This window comes from Anomaloglossus baeobatrachus, unplaced genomic scaffold, assembly GCF_048569485.1.
Source record: "Anomaloglossus baeobatrachus isolate aAnoBae1 unplaced genomic scaffold, aAnoBae1.hap1 Scaffold_3073, whole genome shotgun sequence".
Taxonomy (NCBI): Eukaryota; Metazoa; Chordata; class Amphibia; order Anura; family Aromobatidae; genus Anomaloglossus; species Anomaloglossus baeobatrachus.
In genome coordinates, this window is record NW_027442490.1 from 78,616 (window position 1) to 94,406 (window position 15,791).

Below are 15,791 nucleotides of genomic sequence, written 5' to 3' on the forward strand. Positions count from 1 at the left end.
TTCATCACCCATGACTTTCCCCAATTGAGCTCAGAAGCTCAATGTCTATCATGACCTCTCTTTTAGAATGTCCAAGAGCAAGCAAACTATTCCTCCAGGAGAGGGCGCCAACAGACTACTAAAGAGATCATCATTACTCAAAGAAAACCCCAAAAACCAATGCATGATAGGAATAAACAGGTAACTTTCTTTGGAGTGGAAGCGGAGAGATCGCACCAGATGCCAATTCTAGATGTTATCACACCTGTGGTCACTGCAGCAGCAGGTGAATCCACTTTGTCCAAAAGGGATCTATTCCATTCAATTGCAAATGATCTAGATAAGACAGAGAACTGCAGCACGGGGACATAGCCGAGTTGGTCAGGTTGAGTGGTGATGAGTTTGCTATTTGGATGAATAAAGAAAGTCAAAAGTGTGAAAGATAAAAAACAAAAGGAGGAAGTGTGAAAAGTGAATGGGCCAAATTGAGGTGCATATGAAGACGTATGCTTTCTTCCAATTCATTAAATCGGGCTAATATGAATCAGGTGAATTGAGTTCTGCTTTTGGAAACTGGGTTAAGAAGGGGTGCACCGTTCCTGGAGGTACTGCAATACCAGGTCAATGCGTGGAGTGGACAGAGCAAGCTCTTTTTCCATCTCCCTGTTCTAAAAATCCATTTAATATATGGTCCCCAGATAGGGGACGTATCAGATATTAAACTGATAAGAACAGATACTACACTTGATCTTAGCCAAAAGGCCGAGAAGCGATAACCAGAATTGGTTTGGGCCTCGAGTGGCACCCTGGCCTATGCCGGACACATCTTAGGGAGAGAGAGCGAGAGGGAGACAAACCCACGCCTACACAAGACATTTTGTCACCCAAGCCAACCCTTGAAAAGGCTGCTTTGCAGAGCCAAAACAAGAAGAATGGTGCGTTTTGCAGCCGCCGCCCACTGCAATGAATCTGAATAACTCCTCCTTTAGGGCGCAAGCAACTCCCCTCCCCCTTGCAGTCTTTCCAATTCACGATACAAAAAGACGGACAGGACAGGTTGCCTGACTTTCCGTCACTGCCACCCTTTGCCATCCTTACCCGTAGAAAGCCCTTTCATCATCCCCAAACCCTAATCTTTTCCCTTTCCTTCCCAGCCCCCAAACCCTGCCCTCTGTACCTTTCTCACCACCCGCTTCCCTTCTCCTGTCATCCCCCTACCACCCGGGAAAAAAAGAGATTGCCCCCTCCTTCCACTAGCCCACCCTCCCACCCAAAGAACAACTTCTTCTGCGCAGCTTGTTTTCTAGGCAGCAGCGCTATTGTGATGTCATCGGGGGGCATTGTGACAAGCCGCCAGTGTTCCGTCTCTTCATGTTGTGCACAGTTCAAACGGAAAATACATCAACAGGCAGACTACAGAAAAGCTTACTATCAAAGGTTAGAGGGGGGCTTTCTCAGAGGGCTTTTTACAGTTTTTCTATTCCCAATTAGCCGTTTAAGTGTACTTATTGAAAGTAGTAATTCTTTCATAGGCCGCCCTTTCTTAGTATTTGACGTTCCTTATATTGCGGTATGAGGCTTCGCAGTAGGTTGCAAACATTCATCACCCATGACTTTCCCCAATTGAGCTCAGAAGCTCAATGTCTATCATGACCTCTCTTTTAGAATGTCCAAGAGCAAGCAAACTATTCCTCCAGGAGAGGGCGCCAACAGACTACTAAAGAGATCATCATTACTCAAAGAAAACCCCAAAAACCAATGCATGATAGGAATAAACAGGTAACTTTCTTTGGAGTGGAAGCGGAGAGATCGCACCAGATGCCAATTCTAGATGTTATCACACCTGTGGTCACTGCAGCAGCAGGTGAATCCACTTTGTCCAAAAGGGATCTATTCCATTCAATTGCAAATGATCTAGATAAGACAGAGAACTGCAGCACGGGGACATAGCCGAGTTGGTCAGGTTGAGTGGTGATGAGTTTGCTATTTGGATGAATAAAGAAAGTCAAAAGTGTGAAAGATAAAAAACAAAAGGAGGAAGTGTGAAAAGTGAATGGGCCAAATTGAGGTGCATATGAAGACGTATGCTTTCTTCCAATTCATTAAATCGGGCTAATATGAATCAGGTGAATTGAGTTCTGCTTTTGGAAACTGGGTTAAGAAGGGGTGCACCGTTCCTGGAGGTACTGCAATACCAGGTCAATGCGTGGAGTGGACAGAGCAAGCTCTTTTTCCATCTCCCTGTTCTAAAAATCCATTTAATATATGGTCCCCAGATAGGGGACGTATCAGATATTAAACTGATAAGAACAGATACTACACTTGATCTTAGCCAAAAGGCCGAGAAGCGATAACCAGAATTGGTTTGGGCCTCGAGTGGCACCCTGGCCTATGCCGGACACATCTTAGGGAGAGAGAGCGAGAGGGAGACAAACCCACGCCTACACAAGACATTTTGTCACCCAAGCCAACCCTTGAAAAGGCTGCTTTGCAGAGCCAAAACAAGAAGAATGGTGCGTTTTGCAGCCGCCGCCCACTGCAATGAATCTGAATAACTCCTCCTTTAGGGCGCAAGCAACTCCCCTCCCCCTTGCAGTCTTTCCAATTCACGATACAAAAAGACGGACAGGACAGGTTGCCTGACTTTCCGTCACTGCCACCCTTTGCCATCCTTACCCGTAGAAAGCCCTTTCATCATCCCCAAACCCTAATCTTTTCCCTTTCCTTCCCAGCCCCCAAACCCTGCCCTCTGTACCTTTCTCACCACCCGCTTCCCTTCTCCTGTCATCCCCCTACCACCCGGGAAAAAAAGAGATTGCCCCCTCCTTCCACTAGCCCACCCTCCCACCCAAAGAACAACTTCTTCTGCGCAGCTTGTTTTCTAGGCAGCAGCGCTATTGTGATGTCATCGGGGGGCATTGTGACAAGCCGCCAGTGTTCCGTCTCTTCATGTTGTGCACAGTTCAAACGGAAAATACATCAACAGGCAGACTACAGAAAAGCTTACTATCAAAGGTTAGAGGGGGGCTTTCTCAGAGGGCTTTTTACAGTTTTTCTATTCCCAATTAGCCGTTTAAGTGTACTTATTGAAAGTAGTAATTCTTTCATAGGCCGCCCTTTCTTAGTATTTGACGTTCCTTATATTGCGGTATGAGGCTTCGCAGTAGGTTGCAAACATTCATCACCCATGACTTTCCCCAATTGAGCTCAGAAGCTCAATGTCTATCATGACCTCTCTTTTAGAATGTCCAAGAGCAAGCAAACTATTCCTCCAGGAGAGGGCGCCAACAGACTACTAAAGAGATCATCATTACTCAAAGAAAACCCCAAAAACCAATGCATGATAGGAATAAACAGGTAACTTTCTTTGGAGTGGAAGCGGAGAGATCGCACCAGATGCCAATTCTAGATGTTATCACACCTGTGGTCACTGCAGCAGCAGGTGAATCCACTTTGTCCAAAAGGGATCTATTCCATTCAATTGCAAATGATCTAGATAAGACAGAGAACTGCAGCACGGGGACATAGCCGAGTTGGTCAGGTTGAGTGGTGATGAGTTTGCTATTTGGATGAATAAAGAAAGTCAAAAGTGTGAAAGATAAAAAACAAAAGGAGGAAGTGTGAAAAGTGAATGGGCCAAATTGAGGTGCATATGAAGACGTATGCTTTCTTCCAATTCATTAAATCGGGCTAATATGAATCAGGTGAATTGAGTTCTGCTTTTGGAAACTGGGTTAAGAAGGGGTGCACCGTTCCTGGAGGTACTGCAATACCAGGTCAATGCGTGGAGTGGACAGAGCAAGCTCTTTTTCCATCTCCCTGTTCTAAAAATCCATTTAATATATGGTCCCCAGATAGGGGACGTATCAGATATTAAACTGATAAGAACAGATTTTGATTTAACAGCATCTTTATTATCATGCACTACTCACAAAAAGGTAACAAACCGTGTACAGTGCCGCAGCCCCGTACACACAGAAATATACAATCCTTCTTACATAGCCATAGAGTACGACGCACTAAACTATACATCACGCTCCTATGCTTATCCATAACACTCAAGCTGAAAGAAAAAGTTAGACAATAAATAACGACGAACCGGCGATTGGGGGATGGGGGTAGGGGAAAAGGGGGATAGGGTGGGGAAATCACAGGCCCGAAGCTTTATTGAAAGACGCACATAACGGGAAAAGGAGGGAGGGGGGATGGAAGAGGTCTAAACCTCCTCCTCGGCGCTGTCGTCCGGACTGTCCATGATGGAATAGTCTCTGAGCAGGCTGTGGATCAGCCTGTGGCAATCCTGGATAGACATCCTCTCCCTCTTCAAGATGAGCCGGTTCCTGGCGACCCAAATAGCGTCCTTAAAGCAGTTCATAAGGCGCCAAGCCTCCTGGATGGCTCCAACGGTGTGAGTCCCAGGGAAGAGTCCATAAAGTACGGAATGGTACGATAGGCTCCCTCTGGGGACGGAGTTCCTCAGGTCATCCTCCAGGGCAACCAACAGGCGCTGTGCGAAACGGCAGTCCCAAAAGGCGTGCAGCGATGTTTCCTCCACGAAGGGGCACCTTGGGCAGTACCGGGTTTTGCACAGGTTCCGGGCGTGCATGAATGACCGGACGGGCAGTCCGCCCTGTATCGCCATCCATGACAAGTCCTTGTGCCCGTTGGTCAATCCAGCCGATGACACGTTTGTCCAAACAGTCTCCAGTGTGTCGTGATGAAGTCCTGGAATGTTCTCCATTTCGTCCTTGGCTCTGATGAGTTTGTGGATAGTCTTTGGCTTCCACAAATCAGGCTTGAGTCCCTCCAGTTGGTGTTCCCTCACAAACCGAACCACGTCTCCGTAGAACCATGGCGTCGTCCAGTTGTAGGGGAAGGAGCTGTCCCACTTGTCCCAGCCTAACCGTCTCCAAAGGGGGAGCAGGAAGAAGCGAGACATGGACCCACCCGCGGAACCTCTCTTGACTCGCAGAGTTCGGCGAACGCAGTCACATACGAAGGAGGATCGCAGGAGGGTGGGGATATCGGGTACGCCCTTCCCACCCTTGCGAGGATCCTTGTACATGATGCTCCGCTTTACTCTGTCCATCTTGGATCCCCAGACAAAACGAAACACCGTCCTGGTAATGGCCCTGCACACGGTGGCAAGGGGGGGCCAGGCCTGGGCCGTGTACTGCAGCACGGGCAGTACCTCGTTACGCAGGACCAGTGCTTTGCCCTCACAGGTGAGGCGTCTGAGGCTCCACAGACCGATCCGTTGGGTGATCTTGGTCAAGCGTTCCTCCCAGGACTTGAGGGCTGCTCCTTCCTTCCCGAACCAGACTCCAAGAACCTTGATGAAATCCGGCTGGATGCTGAAAGGGAAGGGGGCGGAGGAGGCCGGCTGCCAGTCCCCGAAGAGCATGGCTTCCGACTTCCCGCAGTTGACTTTGGCTCCCGAAGCCCGTCCGAAGGTCTCACAGGTCTGGACGAGGGTGTCGACTGAGCGCCGGTCCGCGCAGAAGACGGTCACGTCGTCCATGTAGAGCGAGCACTTGACCTCGAAGCGTTCTGGTCCTGGTGCGGTGATCCCTCTGATCTCTCCATTCCGCCGGATAGCCTCTGCAAAGAGTTCTATAACACAAACAAAAAGAAGAGGTGACAGAGGACAGCCTTGTCTGACCCCTGAGAGGACCGGGAAGGGGTCAGTCTTCCAGCCGTTTACCAACACCGAGCTGTGAATATCAAAATACATTAGTTGGACATACAAGCAAAACATGTTACCCAAACCTAACCTGTGCAGAGCTTTGCCCAGGAACTCATGGGAAACACGGTCGAAGGCCTTTTCCTGATCCAACGAGATCAGGGCTGCGTGCACCCGGCGGGCTTTGATGTACTCGACCGTGTCCCGCATGAGAGCCAGGCTGTCTGCGATGCGACGTCCGGGGATGCCGCAGGTCTGATCCGGGTGGATGATCCGTCCGATAACAGTCTTCAATCTCGTTGCCATCGTCTTGGCCAGGATCTTGTAGTCGACGTTCAGAAGGGTGATGGGACGCCAATTCTTCAGGTCGCACCTCTCTCCTTTACGCTTGTACAGGATCGTGACCATTCCTTCCCTCAGAGATGGAGGCATTCTGCCCTCCACCACCATCTCCTCATACAGCCCTAACAGGTCCGGACAGATTAGGTCTCCCAGCGCTACATAGAGCTCTGCTGGGAGGCCGTCACTGCCCGGTGTCCTGCCAGAACTAAAGGATTTGGCGGCCGAGAGCAGCTCGTCCACCGTCAGAGGAACATCCATGGCCGCCGCGTCTGCAGGGTCAAGATGGTTAGTGATACCTGACAGGAACTTATCGGCGGCCTCGGGGTCAGTAGTCTTGCGGGCGTAGAGTTCGCTGTAGAAGTCGCTGACGACCTTCATCACGTTCTCTTTCCCGCGTCGCATGCTTCCACTCTCGTCTCGTAGTTCATTCATGGGCGTGTGACCGGCGTGGAGTTTCCTGAAAAAGAACGAGTTACATTTCTCACCCTTCTCCAGGTTCTCCACTTTGGAACGGAAGACAATTCGCTCGGACTCCTCCTCGAAGTGCCTTTTCAGGCTCCTCTTAGTCTCCTCCAGCTCCTCTCTCACGTCCCAGCCGCATCGAAGAAGGTCCTGCAGGGAACGCAGCTCACGCTGGAGTCTCCTGAAGTCCCTCCTCTTCAGACACGCCTGTTGTTGACTCTTTGCCTGAAAGAAGAAACGGAACTCGAGTTTAACGTATTCCCACCAGTCAGAAACAGACTGGAAGCCCGCCTTGTAGGCCCGCCACGTGGAGTAGGCAGCTCTAAGCTCCTCCAGAATCTCACCCTTTTCCAGCAGAGAGCAGTTCAGCTTCCAGGAGCCCGGGCCAATGGGGAAGCCATGGCCCAGCACACCTTGAAAGTGAATGGCTCTGTGGTCAGAGAAGAAGCAGGGGACCATCGAGTGCCCACTCCGCCCAACCGCCCGAGAGGTAAACACAAAGTCAATCCTGGAACGCAGCGAGCCATCGGATCGGCACCATGAATAGTTCACGGATCCGTGTCCGATGGAGCCAACGACGTCCACAAGAGAGGCTTCGGTCACCATCTCAATGAGCAGTTTGGATGTGACGTCCAACTTGGCAGCCGTTCCAGAACTGCGTCCATCCTCCTCAATTGGGCAGTTGAAATCCCCGGCCATCACTACCGTCCTGGCGGTAGCGAGCTGAGGGCGCAGGGCTTGGAGGAGCTCCAGTCGATCGCTCTTCACAGGAGAAGCATACACATTGATGAACCTGACAGGTTCTCCCGCCCAGGTGCCATCCACGAGCAGTAACCTGCCGCAGACGATTTCCTGAACAGAGTCCAATGTGAAGGCGCTTCCCCTGATCAGCACGGCGACCCCCGCGGACCTACAGTCGCCTCCGCCGGACCAGTAGGATGGGCCATGGGTCCACTCCCTGGCCAGATGGTTGAAGGACCTAGAGGAGGGAAGGGAGCATTCCTGCAGGAAAAATACATCACTAGACTGAGTGTTAAGGAACGCAAAAATTGTCTGACGTCGGAACTTGTCTCTGATGCTCCTAACATTAATGGAAAAGATGTTAATGTTAGCAGTCATTGGAGGAAAGAGAAAGTTAGCGCAGGCGGTGTGCCTTAGTTACCACTCCGGTCGGGCGGTTCTTCCTCTTTGGCACCTGCTGGTAAGGGTATCTCCAGCAGACCCTCTTCTTCTAGCTGATCGAGCAGGGATGGTGCCTCAGTGGCTTCCGACTCCTCCATTTCTTCTTCGGCCACAAGGGACTCCACCATCTGCTCCAACACGTCCGGTTCTGGGAGGAGGCCATCCTCCTCTTCCTGGGGTGGATTGGGGTCCACAATGAACAGCTTGGAAGGTTCTGCGACAGGACTATCTTCCACCTTCCTTTTCCTTTGGCCTGTACCTGAGGAGACAAGAGCTGGAAAATCCTCCTCGGTGAAAAGTGCAAGAGTGCTGGGGCCCTCTGCTCTCATGGTCTGGGGAGGGAGAGTGGGCTTTGGGGGGGGGGTGAGGAGACCAACTGAGGAGTAGGGAAATGAGGTGGAGGTAGTGGAATCCTCAGTAGGGTTGGCCGGGGGGGGAGGGGTTTGGACAGGGGTGACAGGGGGGGGGACCAGGGAGGGGGCAACAGTTTTCTTACCCTTCTTTTTCCTGGACTCCGTGGCTGCTGGGGCATCGGCTGGAGCCACGGTCGCCGGGTTCTTGGCCGCCTTGTCCTTGGCCTCTGTGGCCTCGGTCGTAGCTGCCTTGGTCGACGAAGCTGTGACTACCCGATACTGGGTCGCCGCGGCAACCCGTGCCCAGGATTTCTCCCGCTGTGGGCAGTCCTTGTAAAGGTGGTCCGCCTGTCCACATAGGTTGCAAGTCTTCTTCTTTGGGCAGTCCTTGGAGCTGTGTCCCGTCACCCGGCAAACCCTGCAGGCGTCCTCCTTGCAGGTCTTCATCGAATGCCCTTTCCCGCCACATTTCCTGCAGTTGTGTGGCATGTCCGGGTAGTAGATGAGACCAAAGGAGTTTCCCAGAGAGAATGTCGGGGGCAGGTGCTGGAGACCATCCTCGGATGCTGGTTCCCTGTAGAGTCGAACGGTTACTGACCACTTACCCGTCCAGAATCCGTTGCCGTTAAGGATGTGGGATGGCTCCCTCACCACTGTGCAGAGACGTCCCAGGAACGTGGAGATGTCTCTTCCTGGGGTGTGCGGGTTCCGCATGGAGACCGTGATCCTCTTCTCATCCCTCTGTATAGGACAGGATCCTAAAAAAGAATGAAAAGGGGAGTCCGGCATCGCTGCGTTCATCGCCTCCCAGTATCTCCTGCAGGCATTCACCGTGGCAAAGGTTACCAGAAAAATGCCAGTCATGAAGGTCTGGACACTCAGGGTTTCCGCCCTGGAGAAGCCCTGATCCAGAATCATCTTCTTGCAGAACACGTCGCTGGACATGTCCGGCAACCTACCATCCACCGCCTTTAGCTTCAGGGCGACCGTCTGCCGCATCCAAGGCTCCAGGGTTGGAGCCTTTTCAGGCGGCGTCCGGGCTCCCTCCGGCTGGCTGGCGTCGGAGGTAGGGGCCTCTTGGGCCGAAGAAGCCTCTGGATGAGCCTTCCTGGAGGTCCCTGGGTCCTGAGCCTTCTTGGCTGCCTTCTCTGGCTTGCTTGCCATGGCTGGTTCCTGCTTGAATTCCCGGAGCTGGATCTTGGATTCTTCTCCGGGTGTCTTCTCCCGCTGTGTTCCTCCTCGAAGTTCCTCTGGTCTCCCCAAGTCTTCTCCGAGCCTTCGTCTTCTTGCTTCTTTCTGCCAAGCTCTTCTTCCGTCCGATCTCCCTCTTCCGGTCTCGGCTGGGCTTCGGAGCTCGTCTCCCTGATCGTATCTCGTCAAGTGTAGCTAGCTCAGTTTGTTCTGATAAGAACAGATACTACACTTGATCTTAGCCAAAAGGCCGAGAAGCGATAACCAGAATTGGTTTGGGCCTCGAGTGGCACCCTGGCCTATGCCGGACACATCTTAGGGAGAGAGAGCGAGAGGGAGACAAACCCACGCCTACACAAGACATTTTGTCACCCAAGCCAACCCTTGAAAAGGCTGCTTTGCAGAGCCAAAACAAGAAGAATGGTGCGTTTTGCAGCCGCCGCCCACTGCAATGAATCTGAATAACTCCTCCTTTAGGGCGCAAGCAACTCCCCTCCCCCTTGCAGTCTTTCCAATTCACGATACAAAAAGACGGACAGGACAGGTTGCCTGACTTTCCGTCACTGCCACCCTTTGCCATCCTTACCCGTAGAAAGCCCTTTCATCATCCCCAAACCCTAATCTTTTCCCTTTCCTTCCCAGCCCCCAAACCCTGCCCTCTGTACCTTTCTCACCACCCGCTTCCCTTCTCCTGTCATCCCCCTACCACCCGGGAAAAAAAGAGATTGCCCCCTCCTTCCACTAGCCCACCCTCCCACCCAAAGAACAACTTCTTCTGCGCAGCTTGTTTTCTAGGCAGCAGCGCTATTGTGATGTCATCGGGGGGCATTGTGACAAGCCGCCAGTGTTCCGTCTCTTCATGTTGTGCACAGTTCAAACGGAAAATACATCAACAGGCAGACTACAGAAAAGCTTACTATCAAAGGTTAGAGGGGGGCTTTCTCAGAGGGCTTTTTACAGTTTTTCTATTCCCAATTAGCCGTTTAAGTGTACTTATTGAAAGTAGTAATTCTTTCATAGGCCGCCCTTTCTTAGTATTTGACGTTCCTTATATTGCGGTATGAGGCTTCGCAGTAGGTTGCAAACATTCATCACCCATGACTTTCCCCAATTGAGCTCAGAAGCTCAATGTCTATCATGACCTCTCTTTTAGAATGTCCAAGAGCAAGCAAACTATTCCTCCAGGAGAGGGCGCCAACAGACTACTAAAGAGATCATCATTACTCAAAGAAAACCCCAAAAACCAATGCATGATAGGAATAAACAGGTAACTTTCTTTGGAGTGGAAGCGGAGAGATCGCACCAGATGCCAATTCTAGATGTTATCACACCTGTGGTCACTGCAGCAGCAGGTGAATCCACTTTGTCCAAAAGGGATCTATTCCATTCAATTGCAAATGATCTAGATAAGACAGAGAACTGCAGCACGGGGACATAGCCGAGTTGGTCAGGTTGAGTGGTGATGAGTTTGCTATTTGGATGAATAAAGAAAGTCAAAAGTGTGAAAGATAAAAAACAAAAGGAGGAAGTGTGAAAAGTGAATGGGCCAAATTGAGGTGCATATGAAGACGTATGCTTTCTTCCAATTCATTAAATCGGGCTAATATGAATCAGGTGAATTGAGTTCTGCTTTTGGAAACTGGGTTAAGAAGGGGTGCACCGTTCCTGGAGGTACTGCAATACCAGGTCAATGCGTGGAGTGGACAGAGCAAGCTCTTTTTCCATCTCCCTGTTCTAAAAATCCATTTAATATATGGTCCCCAGATAGGGGACGTATCAGATATTAAACTGATAAGAACAGATTTTTTTATTTAATGAAGCTTTCCAAAGCACCGCAAAAATGCATGACCGAAGTCACACCAAAAACAGTGCAAAGGCTAGGATTCGTGTGGACCCCTCCGTGAGAAGAGGATCCCCAAAAATCAACCCCGTCCCTCCGAGCCAGAAGGCCACAGCGAGGGTCAGGGATCTTCGGTGCTCCCCCAAGCCGAAGCCTGGTTGAGCCTTGTTGTTGCTCCCAGCGTCCACCGAGGCATCTTACCCAAGTGGAGTAGGGAGCTACTAGTCGTTGGTTTCGCAGCCGAGACTGCCCGGACCGTCAACCGGTGTTGGTTTCTCAGCCCAAGGCTGACCGGACCTCCAACCGGGTGTTGGTTTCTCAGCCCAAGGCTGACCGGACCTCCAACCGGGTGTTGGTTTCTCAGCCCAAGGCTAACCGGACCTCCAACCGGGTGTTGGTTTCTCAGCCAAAGCTGACCCGGACCTCCAACCGGGTGTTGGTTTCTCAGCCCAAAGCTGACCGGACCTCCGACCGGGATTATAAAAATTTCCCTTCTTAGCCAGAAGGCCGGGATAGGGCAATATGCTTGGAAAGTATGAATAGGCAAGGCGCGGCGTGCGACAGAGTCTGAGGCTTACCAGGGTCCCAACCTAGCAAGTTCAGACTCCCTCCAGGGTGTCCATTCCTGGGGCACATTGCACCATAACCCCCACACTTACTCAGTCTAATAGCCTCGATCCTGGTAGGGCCATGGTTTCCTCTAGATGGATATACTATCCTCCCAAAGTACTAACAAGCGCAACCTTCCAGTGTGCATTGCATCATTGTACTAAGGTGGCCGGAGCCTTAAACCACCTTTTCGAACGATACTACACTTGATCTTAGCCAAAAGGCCGAGAAGCGATAACCAGAATTGGTTTGGGCCTCGAGTGGCACCCTGGCCTATGCCGGACACATCTTAGGGAGAGAGAGCGAGAGGGAGACAAACCCACGCCTACACAAGACATTTTGTCACCCAAGCCAACCCTTGAAAAGGCTGCTTTGCAGAGCCAAAACAAGAAGAATGGTGCGTTTTGCAGCCGCCGCCCACTGCAATGAATCTGAATAACTCCTCCTTTAGGGCGCAAGCAACTCCCCTCCCCCTTGCAGTCTTTCCAATTCACGATACAAAAAGACGGACAGGACAGGTTGCCTGACTTTCCGTCACTGCCACCCTTTGCCATCCTTACCCGTAGAAAGCCCTTTCATCATCCCCAAACCCTAATCTTTTCCCTTTCCTTCCCAGCCCCCAAACCCTGCCCTCTGTACCTTTCTCACCACCCGCTTCCCTTCTCCTGTCATCCCCCTACCACCCGGGAAAAAAAGAGATTGCCCCCTCCTTCCACTAGCCCACCCTCCCACCCAAAGAACAACTTCTTCTGCGCAGCTTGTTTTCTAGGCAGCAGCGCTATTGTGATGTCATCGGGGGGCATTGTGACAAGCCGCCAGTGTTCCGTCTCTTCATGTTGTGCACAGTTCAAACGGAAAATACATCAACAGGCAGACTACAGAAAAGCTTACTATCAAAGGTTAGAGGGGGGCTTTCTCAGAGGGCTTTTTACAGTTTTTCTATTCCCAATTAGCCGTTTAAGTGTACTTATTGAAAGTAGTAATTCTTTCATAGGCCGCCCTTTCTTAGTATTTGACGTTCCTTATATTGCGGTATGAGGCTTCGCAGTAGGTTGCAAACATTCATCACCCATGACTTTCCCCAATTGAGCTCAGAAGCTCAATGTCTATCATGACCTCTCTTTTAGAATGTCCAAGAGCAAGCAAACTATTCCTCCAGGAGAGGGCGCCAACAGACTACTAAAGAGATCATCATTACTCAAAGAAAACCCCAAAAACCAATGCATGATAGGAATAAACAGGTAACTTTCTTTGGAGTGGAAGCGGAGAGATCGCACCAGATGCCAATTCTAGATGTTATCACACCTGTGGTCACTGCAGCAGCAGGTGAATCCACTTTGTCCAAAAGGGATCTATTCCATTCAATTGCAAATGATCTAGATAAGACAGAGAACTGCAGCACGGGGACATAGCCGAGTTGGTCAGGTTGAGTGGTGATGAGTTTGCTATTTGGATGAATAAAGAAAGTCAAAAGTGTGAAAGATAAAAAACAAAAGGAGGAAGTGTGAAAAGTGAATGGGCCAAATTGAGGTGCATATGAAGACGTATGCTTTCTTCCAATTCATTAAATCGGGCTAATATGAATCAGGTGAATTGAGTTCTGCTTTTGGAAACTGGGTTAAGAAGGGGTGCACCGTTCCTGGAGGTACTGCAATACCAGGTCAATGCGTGGAGTGGACAGAGCAAGCTCTTTTTCCATCTCCCTGTTCTAAAAATCCATTTAATATATGGTCCCCAGATAGGGGACGTATCAGATATTAAACTGATAAGAACAGATACTACACTTGATCTTAGCCAAAAGGCCGAGAAGCGATAACCAGAATTGGTTTGGGCCTCGAGTGGCACCCTGGCCTATGCCGGACACATCTTAGGGAGAGAGAGCGAGAGGGAGACAAACCCACGCCTACACAAGACATTTTGTCACCCAAGCCAACCCTTGAAAAGGCTGCTTTGCAGAGCCAAAACAAGAAGAATGGTGCGTTTTGCAGCCGCCGCCCACTGCAATGAATCTGAATAACTCCTCCTTTAGGGCGCAAGCAACTCCCCTCCCCCTTGCAGTCTTTCCAATTCACGATACAAAAAGACGGACAGGACAGGTTGCCTGACTTTCCGTCACTGCCACCCTTTGCCATCCTTACCCGTAGAAAGCCCTTTCATCATCCCCAAACCCTAATCTTTTCCCTTTCCTTCCCAGCCCCCAAACCCTGCCCTCTGTACCTTTCTCACCACCCGCTTCCCTTCTCCTGTCATCCCCCTACCACCCGGGAAAAAAAGAGATTGCCCCCTCCTTCCACTAGCCCACCCTCCCACCCAAAGAACAACTTCTTCTGCGCAGCTTGTTTTCTAGGCAGCAGCGCTATTGTGATGTCATCGGGGGGCATTGTGACAAGCCGCCAGTGTTCCGTCTCTTCATGTTGTGCACAGTTCAAACGGAAAATACATCAACAGGCAGACTACAGAAAAGCTTACTATCAAAGGTTAGAGGGGGGCTTTCTCAGAGGGCTTTTTACAGTTTTTCTATTCCCAATTAGCCGTTTAAGTGTACTTATTGAAAGTAGTAATTCTTTCATAGGCCGCCCTTTCTTAGTATTTGACGTTCCTTATATTGCGGTATGAGGCTTCGCAGTAGGTTGCAAACATTCATCACCCATGACTTTCCCCAATTGAGCTCAGAAGCTCAATGTCTATCATGACCTCTCTTTTAGAATGTCCAAGAGCAAGCAAACTATTCCTCCAGGAGAGGGCGCCAACAGACTACTAAAGAGATCATCATTACTCAAAGAAAACCCCAAAAACCAATGCATGATAGGAATAAACAGGTAACTTTCTTTGGAGTGGAAGCGGAGAGATCGCACCAGATGCCAATTCTAGATGTTATCACACCTGTGGTCACTGCAGCAGCAGGTGAATCCACTTTGTCCAAAAGGGATCTATTCCATTCAATTGCAAATGATCTAGATAAGACAGAGAACTGCAGCACGGGGACATAGCCGAGTTGGTCAGGTTGAGTGGTGATGAGTTTGCTATTTGGATGAATAAAGAAAGTCAAAAGTGTGAAAGATAAAAAACAAAAGGAGGAAGTGTGAAAAGTGAATGGGCCAAATTGAGGTGCATATGAAGACGTATGCTTTCTTCCAATTCATTAAATCGGGCTAATATGAATCAGGTGAATTGAGTTCTGCTTTTGGAAACTGGGTTAAGAAGGGGTGCACCGTTCCTGGAGGTACTGCAATACCAGGTCAATGCGTGGAGTGGACAGAGCAAGCTCTTTTTCCATCTCCCTGTTCTAAAAATCCATTTAATATATGGTCCCCAGATAGGGGACGTATCAGATATTAAACTGATAAGAACAGATTTTTGATTTAATGAAGCTTTCCAAAGCACCACAAAAAATGCATGACCGAAGTCACACCAAAAACAGTGCAAAGGCTAGGATTCGTGTGGACCCCACCGTGAGGAGAGGGTCCCCAAAAATCAACCCCGTCCCTCCGAGCCAGAAGGCCACAGCAAGGGTCAGGGATCTTCGGTGCTCTCCCAAGCCGAAGCCTGGTTGAGCCTTGTCGTTGCTCCCAGCGTCCACCCAGGCATCTTACCCAAGTGGAGTAGAGAGCTACTAGTTGTTGGTTTCGCAGCCGAAACTGCCCGGACCGTCAACCGGTGTTGGTTTCTCAGCCCAAGGCTAACCGGACCTCCAACCGGGTGTTGGTTTCTCAGCCGAAGCTGACCCAGACCTCCAACCGGGTGTTGGTTTCTCAGCCGAAGCTGACCCAGACCTCCAACCGGGTGTTAGTTTCTCAGCCCAAAGCTGACCAGACCTCCGACCGGGATTATAAAAATTTCCCTTCCTAGCCAGAAGGCCGGGATAGGGTAATATGCTCAAAAAGTATGAAAAGGCAAGGTACGGTGTGCTACAGAGCCCAAGGCTTGCCGGGGTCCCAAGCCAGCAAGCTCAGACTCACTCCAGGGTCGTCAGTCCTGGGGCACGTTGTACCATAGCCCCCCACCCTTACTCAGTCTAATAGCCTCGATCCTGGTAGGGCCATGTTTTCCTCTAGATGAATATACTATCCACCCAGAGTACTAGCAAGCGCAACCTTCCAGTGTGCATTGTATCATTGTACTAAGGTGGCCTGGAGCTTAAACCACCTCT

General features: G+C 50.4%; 5 non-coding genes and 3 pseudogenes across 5 annotated transcripts; all 8 read right to left on the bottom strand.

Moving 5' to 3' along the window:
- Positions 1 to 562: 562 nt before the first annotated feature.
- Positions 563 to 753, bottom strand: LOC142268620 (U2 spliceosomal RNA). Its single transcript, XR_012734267.1, has one exon. It is a non-coding gene; the product is annotated as a U2 spliceosomal RNA (small nuclear RNA).
- A 1,387-nt stretch (positions 754 to 2,140) lies between these two features.
- On the bottom strand, positions 2,141 to 2,331 carry LOC142268621 (U2 spliceosomal RNA). The gene has a single exon (XR_012734268.1). It is a non-coding gene; the product is annotated as a U2 spliceosomal RNA (small nuclear RNA).
- A 1,387-nt stretch (positions 2,332 to 3,718) lies between these two features.
- LOC142268640 (U2 spliceosomal RNA) lies at positions 3,719 to 3,921 on the bottom strand (annotated as a pseudogene).
- Positions 3,922 to 9,364: 5,443 nt separating this feature from the next.
- On the bottom strand, positions 9,365 to 9,454 carry LOC142268588 (U2 spliceosomal RNA; annotated as a pseudogene).
- A 1,387-nt stretch (positions 9,455 to 10,841) lies between these two features.
- On the bottom strand, positions 10,842 to 11,034 carry LOC142268584 (U2 spliceosomal RNA). The gene has a single exon (XR_012734239.1). It is a non-coding gene; the product is annotated as a U2 spliceosomal RNA (small nuclear RNA).
- A 701-nt stretch (positions 11,035 to 11,735) lies between these two features.
- On the bottom strand, positions 11,736 to 11,877 carry LOC142268589 (U2 spliceosomal RNA; annotated as a pseudogene).
- Positions 11,878 to 13,264: 1,387 nt separating this feature from the next.
- Positions 13,265 to 13,455, bottom strand: LOC142268622 (U2 spliceosomal RNA). The gene has a single exon (XR_012734269.1). It is a non-coding gene; the product is annotated as a U2 spliceosomal RNA (small nuclear RNA).
- A 1,387-nt stretch (positions 13,456 to 14,842) lies between these two features.
- On the bottom strand, positions 14,843 to 15,035 carry LOC142268641 (U2 spliceosomal RNA). The gene has a single exon (XR_012734283.1). It is a non-coding gene; the product is annotated as a U2 spliceosomal RNA (small nuclear RNA).
- Between the last annotated feature and the right edge of the window lie 756 nt (positions 15,036 to 15,791).